The 20816-nt window shown below is 35.2% G+C and overlaps 1 long non-coding RNA gene across 1 annotated transcript in view; it reads right to left on the bottom strand.

The window, feature by feature from the left end:
- Nucleotides 1-2229: 2229 nt before the first annotated feature.
- LOC141422554 (uncharacterized) overlaps nt 2230-20816 on the bottom strand; it is a 122536-nt gene continuing 103949 nt past the window's right edge. The window contains exon 5 of the long non-coding RNA XR_012447184.1: nt 2230-2326. This is a non-coding gene — a long non-coding RNA (uncharacterized lncRNA). The remainder of the gene's footprint in view (nt 2327-20816) is intronic.

Raw genomic sequence — 20816 nt, 5'->3', positions numbered from 1 at the left:
AAGGCTGGGTTTGTAATGTGTTTAGTTCACCTGTAGGTATCTATAAGCACAGTGACCTGGCAACTCATTCATTGGAAACAACTAGTTTTCTTGGTTGTTTTCTAATTGAATTAAGTCAAGTAGTTGAAATAAACATCTCAAGTCAAATAATTTACACAGTCCATATTGTTATAATCTGTTTTTGCTCACAACACCCATGCTCACTAGTTCTCCAACTCTCTGGGCATCAACTGGCTATAAAGATTCAATTCCATCTGGAATTTCCTCCTGGAGTAATACAGGCCCTACAGAAGTCTGTTCCCTAGTTCAGATGTTGATCACAGATTTGGACCACAGGAACTTCTGACTAATGAGCTACAAGTTAGAGGCTATGAGGACTGCTTCTTTGGATTCTATAATTTGGTAGAATGGCTCACAGAACTTATGAAAACAGTTTGAGTACTATTACTAGTATATTTTAAAGGAGTAACTCAGGAATGGCAAGATGGAAGAGATAATATGTCAGTGATGTATAGGGCTTCCATGACCCCTCTGAGTCCACCACTCTCCTACTAACTCATTGTATTCTGTAGCCTAAAGCTTTCTAAATCTAGTTGTTTAGGTTTCATGAAGGTTGCAATTACATAGGCTGGATTAAATAATTAACCATTGGTGATTAAATCAGTCTCTTCCTCTTACTCCTTCTTGGAGATTGTGGGATATGGTTGAGAATTTCAACCATCTAACCACATGGCTGTCCCTCTGGCAAACAGCTCCCATCCCAAAGCTATCCTGGGGCCCATCAAGAGTCAGCTCACTAGCATAAACTCAGGTATGGTTGGGAGAAACTTATGGTAAACAACAAAAGATGATCCTTCTATTTCTATTACACAGAAAGTGATAAGTAAGAGTTTTAGGAGTTCTGTGTCAGGACCTACAAAGCATAAATATATACTTGCTATTATACCATAATTTCACAGTAGGAAAAGAAACCAGTAAATAACTATTTGGAAACAGAAGAAAAAGTTATTATTTTTAAAGAATCACTTTCCAATCAAATGTAACAGGATACGTCTATGTCAGTTTTTCTGGAGTTATTTTGAAAAATCTACAAAATATCACATATGTTGATCTAAATATCAGACCTTGCAACAAATTCTATTAAATAGACATGATCATTGTCCTGTGAGAGTATATATCTTGTTAAAGGCAAAAGACATGTAAGTAAATGGATATATTATATACATTTATATCTATGTATAGATTATATATATATTTATCATATATATTTTGTAATCGGCAGTGATAAAATTATATATCGATGGGAAGTATTACAGGAGGAAATCTATTTAATTCTCCCTTGGAGGTAGCTGAGATGGCTTAACACAGGGGCTGATGATAAGCATAGGACTCAGTGAGGCAAATAAGATAAGAGTTGTGGGAAGTGAGGATGACAAGGGCAGTTCAGTCAGAAGAAGCAGAACTTGCAAAGGTGCAGAGGAGATAAAAAACCACAATGAAAGTTCAGATAGTGAAAGGAAGGCTTACAAAAGGCGTTAGTCGCATGAAGGAGTCCCACCCAGTGGTGAGAACACGTTAGAGCTTTAGGCATGTGTGCATTGGGCAGATCACTGTGGAAGCTGAGTGAGAGAACATTTGAGCGTGGTGAGATGGGATCCAGTAATCGGGGCATGGACTAAGGTGGCGGCAGAGGGAGTAGAGAGGAAAACTCCTGAGACGCCGCGTATCAACAGAACTTAGCTGTTGTGTGGAAAGAGGGAGCAGGGAAGCAGCATGCGTGCAGAGATGCCCCAGAAAAATCAAGGGCATCAAGGAAGAGAATAATACAGGTCAGAAAGCTATAAATTGGAACACGGGTAATTAATATGTATGTAAGTGAAAACATATCAGTTACATACTTTAATTGGGGAAGAGAACAAACCTCTGTAAAGAAATTGTAATACGTGAAAATACACAAAGATAGAAAAATCACTATCTCATTCCTTAGAGATACCTAAGTACATCATTCTTACCATTTCAAATCATATTTAAAATTTTGTGTCCCACCTCTTCACCTAGTACTATATTTGTGAAAGCATTCCCGATATTAAAACTTCTTTAATATAGTATCTAATGAATATATCACACTTACCTGTATTCTGTGACAGGTAGTTCAGTATGACTGCACTGTAAATACAAGAAAGTGTTCCAAATGTCTGTACATATGATTTTTGAAATTTTCTGGTTATAACCCTGCATGGTGTTGCATACCTGTATGCCTGGCACTCTTGAGGTGGAAACAGGGAGCTTGCAAGTTCGTGGCCAGCCTGGGCTACACAGTGAGATCCTATCTCAAAAACAAAAAAAACAAATAAATAAAAATTTAAAAAAATTGTTTGCTTAAGTGTGAAATAGTTAATTTATATCCAATTTAATTGAGTAAGCATTATTCTGGTGTGTCTGGCTTGCTGGCTACAGATCTTGAGACTTGTCAGCCTCCATAAGCATGTAAGCTAGTTCCATCTAATATTAATTCTTCACACACACACACACAATGAGTTCTGTTCATTTGGAGAATGCTGTTTCAGATCTACTTCATGGATACCAAAAGGATACAAATTTATATGCTGTTTGGTGTTTCTGAATTCTACCCATTCCTAGTTCTAACACTACATTTTATGCATGCATTGCTTACCCATTGTAATACTTGTTAGCAATTATTTTTAAAAACATTTTCTCTAAATTTAATTGCTTATTTCCTTGCAGGCTGCATATGTAAGGAATTTACGTGTCTAGAATTAAATAATTGAAAATGTAATCTTGGACATTGTCCTTCTAGTGGGTTTAAAGGGATATATTATATCAAGCACATTTTCTCTAACCCCACATACATAATATGAGTCAAACCTTTTAGAAATTTTGACATAAATTATCATTTGTGAAATTTACTTTATTCATTGATAACATTCTACAAAAGACTACTGTCTTCACACCTGAGAAAAAGGATTTGATTAACTAATTTAAATTTAAGATGACATGGTGAAAGTATCACCAGTTTCTCTTCTTGATCTGCATAATCAAGTAAGCTCAATTACTTTTTCTGAAATTATGTCATTGTTGGGCCACCTAGTATCTTGAGAAACAAGGTTATTCTTCTTATATTGTTCTTAGATGATTTCCATATTTTTACATCACTAAGTTAAGCAAAAGAGAATCCATTTAAATCAACTTTTTTTCATATCATAATGGTCAAAAGGATGCTTCTCCGAAAGAGCATTTCACTGAATGAAATTCACTTTTATGTATTTTTTCTACTCTATCTGATAAAAGAAGATTTTATATGTATTCTCTCCATTAATCATCTTGGGTTGATTGGGATTTGTCTTCTTTTTAAAATGTTCTAGAAGAGTAGATTTTACAACCTTCTCTTGTTTGTAACTTTTATGTGAAGTACTCATACTTCCAAAACTCTCAAAATGTCTCTAAAAGTAGCAGAATGAACTTAGGCATTAAGACTGTTTTCTAAGTATAAGTTGTGTACATCTAGTATGTGAGCAGGTACATTACCAGTCTCCAGTTGAATAAAGAATATACTTAAGAATATGTTATAAGAGTATATTGAAGATATATAAGAATATTCTATAAATATTTACAAATGAAATTAATTTAGCTGATAAAGGAAGCTCCTCACTGTGATTACTGTCATCACGATCTGTAAGGCCTGAAGGCTATACTCTCTTGTCCGTAAATGCTGGGGAATCCATTGCCCTTTATAAGTAACTCTGCTCAATAGCATTGAGGAATCTTAATCCATTGGCTTGTACATCTTTCTATGCATTGTGACATTCTCACTTGTCACAATGTTCTTTCCTGTTTAACAGCTTTTGAGCATTGTTAATGTTTTTCTTTTGTAATACTTTCTTTGTACAGTTTCCCATCAGATCATAAAATTCAAGTATCTATTTTTAACCTTTAAAACTATCTGATGTTTTTTATTTTGGCTAACTTTGTTGGTGACCTGTTTTTTCTCTATATACAGATTCTTTTTTGAAACCCAACAGCCTGCAGTTTTGCTGCCTGAAGCCAAAGAATGAGGTGTGAGGTGCTGTATGTGTCATTCTCAGAGGGAGTAAGGGCCGTGGAGAAAAGCTAAAGTAGCTGGAGAACATCATCACATACAAGTACAGAAGGCTGCTCAACTGGGAGGACAGAGGAGAGCTAAGAATCACTCACAGTGGTTACAGATCACTTAGCAGACTCAGAAAGATAAATGATACAGGAAGAAATTAAGAAAGCAGATTAAAATAATTCTCCTATAAAGTTTGAAGAGAAGTGCTTAAAGACAGGTTTACTTTTAGTGTTCAGTAGCAGTTTATTGTTTTCTTTTTGCTGGGTTTTGATGTTTTGAGAGTGAGTCTACCTCATAATTTCCCACAACACCTCATTATAAAGAAATAATCTAGCCCAACATTAATTTAATTTCTCCTCTTTTCCAGTTTGTTTGTTTGTAAGATTTTTTTTCCTTCCCAAGAAAAGATCAATCTGCACATCTGCCCTAGAGCTTTCAACTTTCCTAGAACCATTCCTCAAAAGAAGAACAGAAAACTGAGAGAAAGTAAGCTCCATTTTAGGACATGTTCTCAAGTTCCTAGACTTTGGGTCAATTCAGCTTCCTAAATTCAATCATATGATGAGATTTTCATTAAAGTATTATCAAAATAACAAACCTGGCTTCTAATCCTGAGTCAAGGGCCGAAGCTAGAGGAGGGTATGAGTAACTTATTAATGGATTTACATTCTCCAATAAATCATGATCATTTAATAATAATGACAAAAAGCCCTACCCTAGCAAGCCAGGATCCCATATTTGTATAACCATGTGAAAATTGGAGATGATGGCCCTACCCATAGGTCTGATATATATCTGGTACGAGCAGTCATTAAGCTGTGTTCTCAGGAACCAAGCAAAGAGTATGATGAACACTGAAAGCATACACACATAGAAGGATTTTGCAAATAGCACTTTCCCCATTAAGATGTATCATACTGAATGCACAGAGGAGAATTCTGGCCCTAATTTAGTGCAGGTTTGTATTTGGCACATGTTACCTGTAGAGTGTTTGGATAAATTACTGATGTCAGTTGTATTTCTCTTGGAGACGAGGGAAATAGGTTATTGGCACAATAAAACATCCAGAGGCATTTAAAATGTCAGTCTAATCGCAAGAACCAGTAAGGCTTTTAATTACCTTCTGTGCAATTTTTTTAATTGCTCCAATGGCTGTAGTACTTGGTAAGTTCCTGACAGAGCAGCTGCAACAAACTTAATTTAAACTTTTTTTTTTCTGAAGCTGTCTGAAAACAGGAATCTGAGATGTAGGACAAATGTTGGAGGCTCCTGTGTTCCAAGCATTGTGTAAGAATTTTTGTTGTTTGGTCACTATAAGGATCCTACCTCTATGGTTCAACCACTTGCAGAATTTTTATCTGCTGATGAGATTCTTTGGAGCAGGTGTATTTTTGTCATTTCTCCCTCTTAAAATATTCTGAATCAGTCACCCTGCAATGCCAAACTATCATCAACTAGATTTCTTGTGTTCTTTTACTGCTTGCTTAAATCCAAACTTGAATAGGAGGATGAATAGTTGCTTTGTTGAGATGTGTCGGACCTTGACATGAGTGAGGCTTTCATCCCCCTTTACTCTACCTTCCACTTTGACCCAGCTGTTCTTTTGTTATTTGCAAACTGTGTCTATCTCTTAAGGCTCTAATTCTCTTCTCCAAGAATCGTTCTTTTATTGAGGGAACATGTAGTATGGTATGAGGAGGAGCACATAGGCTATACAACCCAAGACTTCTAGGATCAAATCTCAATTTGTCATATTCTACCTCAGCTTGCCTTTGCAAAGCAAGAATAATGTCTCCCCAACAAGAGCTGTTATGAGGGTTCAATAAAGTAATGCATGAAAAAATGTCAGGCAGAGGGTTTAGTAAGCTAGTTTTAGGAATTACCTGTTCACACTTCCTGCACTGTTTTCCTCATCAGGATCTGTGTAATCATATCTGCGCTGCTAACTATGTCCTGCATATGGGAAGTCATGCCTCAGTTAGACCAGAGGTCACAAAGGCTAGGTCTAAAGTTCTTAGCAATTTTATTTTCTAATAGATTGAACAATATTCAGGGACTTTAAGCCTATTAGAAGGTAGATTGCAAATTAGGGTTATTTGAGACTAAGTTTTTCTAAAGGGTTTTTGTGCCTTATGAAAATAAAAAGTAATTAGAGTCATAGAATGTTCAAGCTAGACTTTCCTAATTTTTTGTGATCTTATACTTGCCAAGTCCATAAAGTCAACTTTTTGAGTACTGGAGCCATAGTTGTATTGAATAGAGGAATACGAAAAATGTTTGAGTTCACTATCCCAGTGGAAGTCATCTTCGCCTCCTATTTCCTCTTCTGAGACTGAGTTCTGGGTTACAGGACCATCATGTGACTAGCACTTTAAGCAGCGATGTGGTTCCTTGCTTTTCCTGTGTGGTTTTCACAGGCTTGTAACAGGCATCTAGGTTACACAGAGAAGGGGGCATAGCTCTTTCAGGGTCTGAAAAGGATTATCTAAAAGGAATGCTTACATAAACAAGGCAGAAAGTGATCATGAATTAGATATTCCTAATAAAAGACTTTCAGTGTCTAGAACAGTAACTTGTATAACTTGTATTGCTTCACATTGGAGTTTCTCTTTTGCATTTTCATTTCCATGTGCTTGCTCCAAATCTACCTGTATCCCAGTCTGCTTAAAATGGAAGGGAACTCTACAAGTCCCTTGGACCCTGCTTCTGCACAGCTGCTCCTTCTACTGTCCTAGGGATAGCTGCATTTTTTTGGATTCATCAAGTATTTAACAAATCTCATTTTAATTATGTCTTATTAATAAATATATGAAAGACACAATGCACATAAAATCTCTTGATTCTTATAATAATTATTACAACAATCCAAGTGCTGAAAAGCACCCTGAATCAAACTTTAAAAGTGGCTAATTTGGGATTTTAATTCAGGTATGTATGATCCAAAAGCTCCAAATATTTTTACTATACATGATTTCCTTTTCTTCTCTTTAGGAAAAAAAAGTTTCAAGTGAAAACTTTAATTTTTAAAAGCCTAGGTAGGAGAAAGAGAGCTTCTTAAAAAGTGATTTTTAAGATAAGTGCTAATCTCAGAATTTCATGGAAAAATCTGAAAATCTCTCTTTAAAATACACTAGTTCCAAAAACTATACCACCACATCTGAGGAATAGGTATTAAAAAAAAGAACATTATTCATGGAAGAGTTGCCTGTCTCCTAAGAGCAAAAAAGGTTGAGAACTGCTGACCTTGGCATCTCCTTTTCCAACAATTCTTTTCTAATCTCCAGCATATGACTGTGTGTGTTTGTGTGTGTGTGTGTGTGTGCGTGTGTTTGTGTGTGTGTGTTTGTGTGTGCCTAATGCAATAAATGCAGTGCCTTGAAAATGATGAACCTTATTATGGTTATCTTGATTTATTATCTACATGCATGTCCTTCTCTCCCCATGACACACATACTCATCACACATGTAGAACCCATGCAAGAAAATATGCCCCTTACTATTTTAATGAGGCTCAAACAAGAAGGTACACCCAAACTGAGAAAATTTGCAGAGGGATTATTTACAAAAATGTGGTTAAGAAAGCAGTATAGTGCACTTCCATAGGCAAAGGAACAGTAACAGTCCCAAGTCATAAGGAACAAGGAAAGTGAGAGCTTACTGCAATCTAGAAAGAGGCAATATGAAAATTTACTCATCAACAGTTATGATTTTAACAGAAAGAATGCAGCTAACCTGTGATGTCTTGGAAGGTATGGGGGCATGTGCATACCCTTATCTCATTTCTTCCTGTCCCCTGATTTCTCCCCCTTATATCCCATTGACTAACCCAATAGGAATCCACTGCAGCAGGAGACAAGTGTCAGCTTCCAGGGGTACTGGGAAGGCAAAAGGTGAATCTTGGAGTGGAGGGACAGAATACATCTAGCTAGGTATATTTGAGAGTTGTCAGAAGGGTCTTATTAAAAAATAGGGAAACAATAAAAATCACCCCAATGCAAATTCTAAATTACCTCTGAATCCTTATACCATGCCTTCATTCATAATAATAAGTGTTAATAGGTAGGTATTATTATTCCTATTTACAGGCAAGAAAACTGTCTTGTCTAGGTTTTAGAAACTTGTCTAAGACCACACATAACAAGCAGTAGAGCTTGTATTTGAAGTTCAGCCTAAGTGACTTCAAAGGTAGAGTCTTTCTCGTCACTACATTTAGTGAAGATGAAATGAACAATCAATCTAAGAAATGGCTTGTGAAAAATCCAGGATTTGTGTGTAGAGCTAGTAATGAGAGAAGACAACAGAATCCAAGCCAGAATTGAGCTGTATCATTTAGTTTAAATCAAAAGTGTTTAACAGTTTCATCCTTCAATGTGTTAATGCAGCAGATGTTGTCAGTGGCCTATCCATATCCTTAAATTATAGCATTTCAAGGTTCTCTGAATGATTTCCAATGTCCAGTACCTACATCTGAAAGTGCAGAAGGCCAGGCTGTCCATGTGCATGGCAAACTCCAACTACCAGGGAATAAACAATCCTGAGAGGATCCCTCCTCAATGGCTGTTGGAAGTTAACACTTATGCAGGACAATTCTGAAGCTTGTTCTTTTGTACTTTACCTCATGGTATCAAGATCTAGTTTTCCATTATTGCTGATGGGCTTAGTAATATACCTCTTTTTTTGCTGCCTTCTTTTCCCTCTATCATTTTCCTACTTCCCTGGTGGTATCTCCTGCACTTCTTCTTGCACTTGAATTTTTTGAGGACCACCCAAACTAGAATAATTTTTTAATTAGATAATGCAAGTGACACCCTATTTTTTGTTTCATAGTTTAATGCATCTATTGTTAATTATATAATTGTTGTACTGGGGGTGCACTGTGACATTTACAAAAGTTCTTACAATATATCATAGTTGAATTCACCCTTTCCATCATTCTCCTTTATTCCCTCTTCCCCATTTCTGGAACAGTTTTAACAGGTCTCATTTTTTCATTTTCACACATGAGTACATAATATTTCTACTACATTTTAGCCTCTTTCCTTATATCCTCTCCCCTCCTACTGGTATCAATCCCAAGAAAGGATCTGTTGGACAATACTATTTTCTGTTTTTGGAAAAAAGGCATTTTTGTTTGTTTAAGATAGCTCTATAGAGAGTTTCTTTGTGAGGTTTCCATGTATATGTGTATTCTAACTCAAATTGGTTCATGCCCTCTATTTTTCATCTTTCTACCTTAGTCTTCTTCTTATGATGATTCAATCAGGTTTTAAAATCCTATACTCATTCTTGTATAGAAAGTACATCAACTATATTCACCATTTTACTTTTTAAACTTTTTTGGTGTTACTGGGTTTGAACTCAGGGCCTCGTGCTTGCTAGACAGGTACTCTTACCACTTGAACCACTCTGCCAGCCCATACTCACCTTCTTATTTATTTCTTTTATCCTCCTTCTCCAGTTAGTAACCCCCCTTAGCATGACCTGTTTTTCATATTGGTTATATTTGTATTGTGTCTATCTTCCACATATGAAAGAAAACATATGGCCTTTGTCTTTCTGAGTCTGGCTTACTTCACTTAATAAGATTTTCTCCAATTGCCTCCATTTACCTTGAAATAACATGGTTTCATTCTTCTTATGGCTGAATAAAACTCCATTATATATATATATATGTATATATAATATCACATTTATATATAATATCATATATATACATATATATATATGTATATACATATCACATTTTCTTAATCTATTCATTAGTTGTAGGGCATCTGAGTTGTTTCCATAGCTTGGTTATTGTGAATAGTGTGCAAGTGCCTTTATTGTATCTTGACTTACATTCCTTAAGGTATATTCCTAGGAGTAAAATTGTTGAATCATATGGCAGTTCTATTTTTTGATTTTTAAAGAGCCTCCATTCTGTTTTCCATAGTGGTTGTACTAGCACACATTCCCACCAGCAGTGTATGAAGGTTCATTTGTCCCTCATCCTCACCAACATTTGTTGTTTGTGTTCTTAATGCCATTCTAACAGGACTGAGGTGGAATCTTAGTGTGGTTTTGATTTTCATTTCCATTATGGCCATGGATGTTGAACATTTTTTTATGTGTAAAATTATCAACTCAAAGTGGATTAAAGACCTTAATATAAGACCTGAAACTTTGAAGCTACTGTAACAAAAAGCAGGGAATACACTGGAGTTAATAGGTATAGGCAAGGACCTCCTCAGTAGAGCTCAAATGACTCAGCAACTAAGATAAATGATTGACAAAGGAGACTACCTGAAACAAAAAAACTTCTGCACAACAAAAGAAATGGTCACCAGAATGAAAAGACAGCTCTCAGAATGGGAGAAAATCTTTGCCAGCTACACATCTGACAAGAGATTAATAACCAGAATATACAAGGAGCTCAAAAAACTAAAGTCCCAAAGAAATCAATGACCTAGTGAAGAAATGGGCAAATGAATTAAATGGAACATTTTCAAAGGTAGAACAATTTTTATGAAAAATTTCTTTGCCAGCTTTCCTAAAAAAAGAAGATCCACAGGAAAGGTTTCAAAACTCAAATCACTTCCTGTCTGGGTCAGAAAAGGGAGACCACTGTGGGTAGGAAGAACAATGTTGATAACTCCTGGCATGCTATAGCATCATGGCTTCCAAAACTGTCCTCTGTGGAACTGGAGTGCAATAGAGGGAGAAGGAATAGCACTAGCGTATGCACCATCTCAAGTGGTGAAGAAAAATGACTGCAATCACAATGAAAAGGACCTTGGATTTGCTTGGTGTCATTAATACAGTGAAAGCTGAGAGTAACTGGCTCAAGTCAGTCAACTACCAGTTCAGAAGCTTGATGTAAAGGCAGAATATATCTGTGGTTGCACTTAAAAGACCTTTTGTCATGCAGTTGTAGAGTAGAAACTCCTACTGTTTGTAAAATCATTAATAGCAAGAAATAAAATTTATATATTGTGGCAATATTATGTACTCATTATGAAAATGGAAAAATGAGACCTGTTGAAACTATTCCAGGAATAGGGGAGGGGGGATAAAGAAGAATGATAGAGAGGGTGAATTCAGCTATGATACATTTTAAGATCTTTTGTAAATACCACAGTGTATCCCCAGTCCAACAATAAAAGAAATAAATGGGAAAAATAAGAAAATAACATAATGAAAAATAAGAACAAAAAAGAAAGGAGAATAATGGAGGCAGCGAATTAAACTATAGTATACTGCAAGAACTTTTGTAAATGTCACAATGTACCCTCAGTATAAGAATAATAATAATAAAATTAAATTAATGATCACTAAGGGAAGGGAAACATGCAAAACACATTGGAAGACAATTATGATAACCATGCTTTCCCTAAAATATTTGATTGACTTTGACTTCAGCAAGACCTCTTCCTGTGTACAAATTATGTAATGAGGAAAAGATGAAATTGGCAAAGTTGTAAAGAACATGTACCTTGCCTGAAAGTTTCTAGAGCAAAGTTTCAGTTTCTTTACTTTTATAAGACATTGAACTATTCCGAGCAGCCAGCCCTGCTTTCTAGAGTAGAGCATAGGAACAAAGTATGCTCTTCTGCCACTTGAGAGAAATAATTACTCTGATAACTGAGATAGGCAATCAATTAAGTAAATAAGATACTGTAGACAAATAGCCATCTGCAAATGAAATGTAGGGTTGATGACAAAGATGATAAATAAATGTGAAATTTAACCTGTAATTATAATCTAAACAAATCTTCTAAATATAGGTCAGAAGTTCCAAGTACTTTGATGGAACTGGGGGCTCAGAAGATCTGATTTGTTCCTTGGGAAAAAATGCTGGAGTGAGAAGGGAACTTCAGACACTTCTTTCTGAGCCTAGAGTAATTCTTCTTGTAGGTGTTTCCTAGGTATGTTGGTGCTTTGTGTAGGATTGATCTTATGTTTCTGTCCATGGAAAATTCGTGATTATAAACTGAAGTGAGGAAAATGCCAGGGACGAAAGTATTGCTGCTCTGATGGAATTATTAGTAATACTCCTTTCCATTTCATAAACATCTGACATTGTTGATAATTTATATGATTACCTTGATTATTTACTATTCTTAGAACTGTTCACTAACTTAGAAAATGGATGTTCTACTCCTGATCTTTTGTGTAGTGGGAAGCAGGCAGGATGTAGAGACAAAGGATCTGAGTTTGAGAGATATCCAGGTCCTTGAGTTTCTCTGTTCTTATCCTACTAATTGTGTCAACTATCTTTCTTCACCTACAAGATTAACATGACAATGTTTTCTTCCTGGTGGTATTATGCATATACATAGAACCTTATCAGTACTATGCATTACTACTATTAACCCTTTGTGCCAAAATTCAGAACAAGTCACATGTGGCCCAAGGTTTATGGTAAGACCCAGTCTAATTTCATGATTATGGTGACCAGGAGAAAATGCCTCAGATTTCCAACAGAAGGAAGTGGTGATTAAACAAGGACCTTCGCTACTCTGTGAAACCCATGTCTAAGTTTGTACAGAGGCCAGGCTTCCTGTGGGATGCTCCCAGACAATAATTCAACACAGGATACACTAGAGCAGGCCTGTGCTAAGAAGATATGTGACTTTTCTGAAAGCTGTCCTTCACTTGAGGAATTTGATGGTCTTGCTAAACTTTCCTTAGAACTTCACTATATCATGCTTTCATCAGATCTTCCTTCTTTCCTCTCCCTCCTTCACACAGGGTCAAACTTGTATTATAGCTGACAGCTCTTCTAGCATCTCAGCTCCCTCCCTTTCTCTCACAGGTATTTGCCTTAATAAATTTCTTGCATATCTAATCATATTTGAGCATCTGTTTCTCAGTGGATCTAAACTTATACAGGATAAAATAGAGGAAAGTTGCAGGGGTACCATTCCTCAGATAGGTGGCACTGATATTGTTGTGGTATTAAAATAATCTTCCTTGTTTTTATTCACAATGTTCATTGAATACTGTTGTTTGGTAACCGTATCCCTGGTACTCAGCAAAGCTATTTTTATTTTAAATGTGAGGAAATGTTGTCCCAAAGGCCTTTTATTGCTTCTGTATTGAATTTTGTGACAGGTAGATGGATCAGTACTCCTGTCAGTGTCACCAGAAAGAGTCTTGCCTCCAGGAAATGATTTTCCTCTTCTTTTCATTCAATTTGACTTTTTCCCACTCTTTAACATCTAACTTAGGTGTTCTCTAAAAAGTTTTCTCTGACAATTTCAGAAACACTCTTTTTTCACCTCTGCCATCAGCCTCAGTACATTAAAGTGTTTAGAGATGGCTCTGTTAGATTGATTTGTCTTGGCTTTTTGAAAAAACATCTTGATGGAAAGATTATAGGACACAGATATTTTCAGAAATTTTATTTACAAATAAAAAAAAATTTTCAAGTTCTTAGCAAGCATTTGCTACTAGGCCAATTACAAATTACTCTTAGCTCTTCATTAACTATATCCAGCAGGACTATTTTTGGAGCCTTTTTTTTTTTTTTTTGGCTTTGAGTTTCTGGTATAATAGACCAAAGATGCTCCAATCTTTTAGAAATATTCAGTAGCACTTCAAATCCTCATGTTCACTGAGGAGTCTCATTGCTCTTTAGAAGTTTATGCATAAAAAGTTTTTTTTTTTTGAGAAACCTAAGGAGGAAATTTATGGAACTTTGTAAACTAGAAGTTGGGGAAAGGAACCAAATCTAGACTAAGGCCTAAGAACTTTGGTCTAAAAGAAAGACGATGATATGAGTTTCATGATTTTTCTCTGTGACCATCTGTTCAAACCTAGCCTGATTTTGTCTTTCCAAAGTACTAAGACTTAGAGTGTAAGGACCCTTTCTAATAAGTGCTTAATTAGCTATTGAATAGACCTAAGATGGATAAAGGACAGGCACTCCATAGATAGTTTGCATCGATGTTTCTGAGGGTCTGTATTCACTCAGACTGGCTGCCACAAAGCTGTGTAGTAGATATAGCTGTTTTTCAGTTAAGCCTCTCTGTTCGTAGGACTTAGCAGTGACCTGTCCACTGAAGCCACTCCATAAAGGGCATCAGCCCAGGTGAAGAGGACCATACCTGCCGATCTCCTTTGTCTTCTATTATACATCTCATATCTAGGTTCCAATTCTCCTAATGAGATGGCATGTGTTAATCACCTATAGCCACTTGTCATGTATCCCATTTTAATTTATATTTAACCAGGGACTTCCAAAGCCAGAGGCATTTTGGAATTAGGTGGTTCTTTCAAGGTCAAATCATCAGTTAGTGCCGGTATGTGGAAGCCACATTTTCTGACACATGGCATGTTGCTTTCTCTATTAGGGAACGTTATTTTTTATCTGCCATGTGTTTTGAATTATTCTAAATCTGCCCTGTATTTCCACTTAGCATATATTATTTCTTCTGTATGTATTCTCCAAGGTTTCATTGTTGTTTTATTTGCAGGACTCAAGTGGACTGACTAAAGCACAATGAGATAGGACTCTCTTTTCCTGAGGCCAATATGTCCCTCCCTTCTTTTTAGGTAGAGCACACTTGCATCTCTGCACTTAGATGCTGGCTCTTCTGCCCCTGACAGCTCCAGGATTTTTGGATCTTGACTCAAAGGCCATGGAGCTTAAAGTAGTTTGAGATGAGATGCATAATTCAGGTGCTTTTTCACCTAGGCACAGCCTGAGTATACCGGGGGCATTTAGGTTTGGTGGCAAGGAAATCCAGGAGTAAATTTTCAAGCAATGTAGCTTAATTTGTGATTAAGGTTATTGGTAATATCTAACCTTTAGTAAATGCCAGCTGCATAATGATGGTTGGCCTGCTTTCTACAGACACTGCACTGCAGTAAGTTCAGCCAGGCCATAAGAGTCTATTTAATAGAACTCTAATGGGAAATGACCAGGATCTGACTACAGAAGATTAAAAGTGACAATGCTAATTGACTGCAGAGGTATCTACATGAAGAGGGGCCAGAAACATCATTTAAGTCTAAATGAAATTGGACTGATTTGATATTTAAAAAAAGTATTACCTTTCTGCTGTGTTTGGCAGGGTGAATTAATTGTTTCATGTTTCTTGGGGAAGAGTCTTTGTGGAACAATGAGCTATAATTGTAGGGAAAAGATCTTTTTTCAATTCGATTGGAAAAAAGAATTGCAGTCAGAGGTTTCATCGACACTGCAAACCACAGTGCATCAATGCTTGTTGAACATACGGGTGTGGAAATTTAAAAAGGTCCCAGAACAATGAAGAATACACCATTCTTCATTCCCACTGAAGACAGATCACCAAACAAATCCAGATACTGCTGGAGAATGTGGGTTTAATTTTTAACTTAAAAGTCTTTTTTTTTTTAATTAGGAAGGGTACTATGATGCAGCATGAGATCATTGTCAATTTTTATCATATGACCATAGACTTCCAGCATCCAGAGCCATGAATGAAATAAATTTCTTTCTTTTATAACTCACCTAGTCTTTGGTATTCTATTAAAAAGCAGAAAACAAACTGACACAAAGAAAATTTTAAAGTCAATGTCACCTCTCCTTCTGGACTATTTAAGTACCACTCAAATTTCCTGTAGTTCTCATAGAGTTAACAGACGTGTATAGCTTTCTCATCCATCAAGTCTCCCATGCTTAAAACATGTCAGGGATTTTCACTCTCATCTCTCCCCTCTCCAAATACTTCCTACCTGTACTTCAGATATCAGTTTAAGTGAATTTACTTTTCAGGGACATTTCCAGGACATACAGGCCAGGTGAATGTGCACTGGTATCTCTGTGGTCAAGGCCTCAAAACTAGAACTAAAAGTGCTGGACGAGATTCTGGATTAGCCATTTGCTGTAATTTTCAGCAGTCCTCTCACAAGTTCTTAAGCTATTGAGTGGAAATGATAAGAATTGCAATTACTTTGTAGGGTTGTCATAAGACAAAAATATATTGGATTTTTATTGTTGCTATAGACTTATAAGCTCTGAATGCTTTCTTTCATTGCTCTGTTCATATTAGCACTTTTAGTGCTAGTTAGTATATATTAGCACATGTATTGGTGTGATTATTTAATAAATATCTGTCTCTACCTCTACAATATATTTCTCAGAATGTGAAAGGTCTTACTTTTGGGTCCACAGGGCCTAGGACATTGCTAGCTAATATCAGAAACTGATTAAATGTTTGACTGAATAAATGAACAAATAGAATTTCTGTTGGTGGCCACTAACAACTTCTTACACTGAGTAATAACAGTCATTTCTATCCTTAACTTTCCACTCAGTGCTTTTCATCTCCTGCACCTTTTCTAAGGTAACTAGCTGTTAGATTCTTCAAACCACTTCTTAGGAGTGACTCTGGACATGATCAAAACTAACACTCATTGACTTAGGTGTCCCAAATATATAAATACTATCTTATTCATTCACAGAATTCATTTTTCATATTATTCATTTTGTTGTATGCCTAAGAGTAGTAATTCCCAACACTGGCTGTCATGAGGTAAAGTGTTCTATGAAATTTGCTACTGATAATGGTAGAAAGACTAAAATTTCCAAAAGATAAGCTATTTTTATTAAGGAAACGTTTATAAGTAATGAAATGCATACTCTTAAGTATACAATTTTATGGAGATCATACAAATGCACACCTACCTGATCACCATGCCAATCAATAGAATAGTTCCACCTCCCCAGAAAGTCACTTCTTACCTCCATCCAGTCAATTTACAACTCCCATAGGCGGTCCGTTCTGATTTTTATCACATGTATTGGTTTGTCTGTTCTTGAATTTTGTTTTAAAAAGTACAGTGATCTTTTGTATGGCTTCTATTCTTCAACGTAATTTTGAGATTTATACATATGAGTTGTTCAGGATACTGTGCTTTATGCTTTAATGAATTTTTTTTGGTGATACTGTGATTTGAACTCAAGGCTTCTTGCTTGCTAGTGGGCATTCTAGTGCTTGAGCTATGCCTCCACAATGAACATTCCTATATGCTTGTTTATGGACATATGTTTTCATTTTTCGTAGGTAAATACTGAGGAGTGAAATTGCTGGGTAATATGGCAAGTGTATGCTTAACTTCATTAACGAAACTGCCAAACATTTTTCCAATGCAGTTGTACTACTTTAAAATCTCAATAATATTTGAAAATATCATCTATTCTCCATCCTTGCCAGTAATTAGTATGGTCAATAATTAATATTAGACTTTCTTATCAGTATAAAATAACTCATTGTGTATATTTTTTAAAAAAATTATGCTTTTTAGGTGACTGATAATAAGAATCATTTTATGTCCTTCTTAGCCATGCTTATATCTTCTTTCATGAGATGTCTTTTTATCTTTTACCAATTTTTGTTGGTTTAGTTAATTGATTTATATCCAGATACAAAGATCTTTGTCAGATATATGTAAAGTGAACATTTTATTTCAATTAATATCTGAACTTTCATTTTTGTAGTGGTGTCTTTTGATTTTAGAAGTTTTTAATTTAGATGAAAATAAATTAACTTTTATTGATATTATTTTATGATTAATGTACTTTGTATTACAAGTAATCTTTTTCTCCCCTATTATTCTTTAAGATTCTTTTTAGGAACCCTTATCCACCTTTGGTAGGAATACAAATTAGTGCAACCAGTATGAAAAGCAGCACAAGGTTCCTCAAAAAACTAACAATAGACATACTGTACTACCCAGAGAAACCAGTCCTGGGCATATACTAGAAGGAATGTAAGCCAGGATATGATAGAGCCACTTGCACACCCATGTTCATTGCAGCACTATTTACAACAGCCAAGCTTTGGAAACAGCCCAGGTACCTCACAACTGATGAATGGATTAAGAAAATATGGCATGTATGCACAATGGAGTATTATAAAGAATAAAGAAGAATGAAATGTTGTTTACAGGTAAATGGATAGATCTAGAAATCATCATGCTAAGTGAAGTAAGCCAGGTTCAGAAAGACAAAGGTTTCATGTTATTCCTCATATGAGGAAGCTAGACCTGTAAGATACATGAGAGAGAGAGAGAAAGGGAGAGAGAGAGAGAGAGAGAGAGAGAATGATGGTATTAGTAGGCCTGTACAGGGAAGTAGGAGAGAAAAAGAGAAAGATGCAGTGAGTAATATTGAAACACAATGCATCTATGTATGAATATAGTATAATGTACTGTACTATAATCTGTTGAATTATAGGGGAACAGGACAAGAGAAAAAGAGTAATGAAGGGGATTAATCTGATTAAATTATAATATATGTATGTGTGAAATACCAAGGCAAACAATCAACATATACCCGACTTAAAAAACTAAGGGTCAGGAAGGTAAAACAGGTCCTGTCCTGGGTTGGGTACCAGTGGGAGGTGGAAGGGTATATTGAAAGGGTAAAGGAGGGTGAATATTGTGAATGTACTTTGTATACCTGTATGAAAATAGAACAATGGAACCTGTTGAAATTGTTCTAAAAAAGAGGGGGGAGAAGGGATGAGGGAGAATGATGGAGAGTGTGAATCTAATTATGATATCTCATAAGCACATATGTAAATGTCACAGTTTATCTCCCCATACAAGCATTAAATGCTAACAAAAAGATATTTTTGTATGATTTTTTCTAAATTTCTGAAAGTTTCAAGTTTTATACTCTAACTTTGCTCTTTTTAAACATTGCTTTGATTATTATAGAACCTTTGCGTTTTCACGTAAATTTTATAATTTTCTGGTCAACTTACATGAAAATCTTCTGGGGGCTTCTGATTGAGTTACTGCATTAAATTCAGGGCTGATTTGAGAAAAACAAGATATTTTTACAATATTGAGTTTTCTAATTCATAACCATAGTATTTCTCTGTTTTAATAATCTTTAATTTCTCTAAGAAATAAGTTGAAATTGTTAGTTTAGAGATATTGTTTTTTATTAAATTTATATTAAATATTTAGTGGTTTTGATGCTAACAAATGGAATAGATTTGTATATTCCCCAATTGTTTGCTAATATTAAAATATGATTTTTATGTACATATATAAAATATTAAAAATAAATGATTTTTATGTATTAACTTTGCATACTACTATAATGCTAAATTCACATATTATACTAGTATATGTTCTGCAGATGCTCAAGTATCTTTGTGTACTGTCTTATCACTAGTGAATAAACACAGCTTGTCTCCCATCATCCATTTAATTATACCACTTACTTCTTATAATCTTGACTTATTGCACTGGCTAGGATTGCCAATAAAATGTAAAATACAAGTGGAGAGTGTGAACATCCTTGCCTTGTTCACAGTCTTAGCAGGAAAGCATTAAATATAAAAAATAAGTACTATCTTCACGATAGGCTTTTTTATAATTGTCTTTCATCAGACTGAGAAAATTATATTCCTAATTTAACAAGAGTTTTATAATGGTTGATTATTGCATTTTGTCAAATGGTTTTTATTACATTTATTTAGGTATTTTTTCTCTTCAGTGTTTTGTTAATCCTGTGAATTACATTTATTCACTTTTGAATGTTTAAATTTAATATTCCTAAGAAAAACATTACTTGTCCATAATGTATTGTGAATTGCTATATTTAACTTCTTGATCAATTTTATTAAGAATTTTGAATCTGCATTCATTTTTTAATTTTTTTTTTTTTTTAGGCAGCACTGGGGTTTGAACTCAGGGGCTTGCATTTGCTAGGCAGGCACTCTACCACTTGCGCCACTCTGCCAGCCCTGAATCTGCGTTCATGGTAACTATTGTTATGTATTTTCCTTTTAATCTTAGTGTTAAGTTTTAGCAACAGAGTTAGGCTGGTTTCACAAAATACACTGGGAAGTATTCTCTTATCTATATTCTGATATATTTTGTATGAGATTGATCCAGTGAAACTATTTGGGCTGAATTTTCCTTGTGAGAAGTTTATAATTTAAAATAGATTCCTATTTTATTAGATCTTTCTTAGTAAGTTGTGTGTGTTGAATTTATTTGGAAAATTTTGTTGATGATATCTCTGTGATAGCGCTAGACTCTGTTGTGATAGCTTCTTTTCCAATTTTCATGCTGGAAATTTTGGTAGTTAGTAAAAATGGTTGAAAATAATTTTTTGTTAACCATTCTTACTAATTATTTGGTAAGTTAGTAATCATAACATATGGTTACTCTCTTACCAAACTTCAAAAAGAAACTTTTCATTTATTTTTTATGTTTTTGTTTTTTATTTCATTGTTTTCTGCTTCTATATTTTTTCTTTTCATATATTTAGTTTTAATTTACAAAACTGTTATGAGCTTATTAAGGTTAAAAGTTAAATAATTGATTTTAAACTATTTTTGTCTTTTAACGTAGGCATGTAAAGCTGCACATTTTCCTTTAAACACTGTTTTTATCCACCCACGACATATTAAATATTTTTTCTTTTTATTTGGTAGTACTGGGGGTTGACCTTAGGGTCTCATGCTTGCTTGGCAGACGCTGAACTCTTCAGCCCTTTCTGATTGTATTCTGTTTGAAATAGGATCTCACATTTATGTCTGGAAGGCCTGAATTCAGATCTTCCTTTTTTCACTTCCTGTGTGGCTGAGATGACTAATGCATGCCACCACATCCAGCTTTTATTGGTTGAAATGGGTTTTCATGAACATTTTACCCAGGTTAGCCTCTAACTGCAATCCTCCTGATCTCTGCCTCCTGAGAAGTAGGACAGGGCTTG

Source organism: Castor canadensis, chromosome 4 (genome assembly GCF_047511655.1).
Source record: "Castor canadensis chromosome 4, mCasCan1.hap1v2, whole genome shotgun sequence".
Taxonomy (NCBI): domain Eukaryota; kingdom Metazoa; phylum Chordata; class Mammalia; order Rodentia; family Castoridae; genus Castor; species Castor canadensis.
The sequence above is the reverse complement of the archived record's forward strand: the minus strand, read 5'-3'. Positions and strand labels throughout refer to the sequence as shown.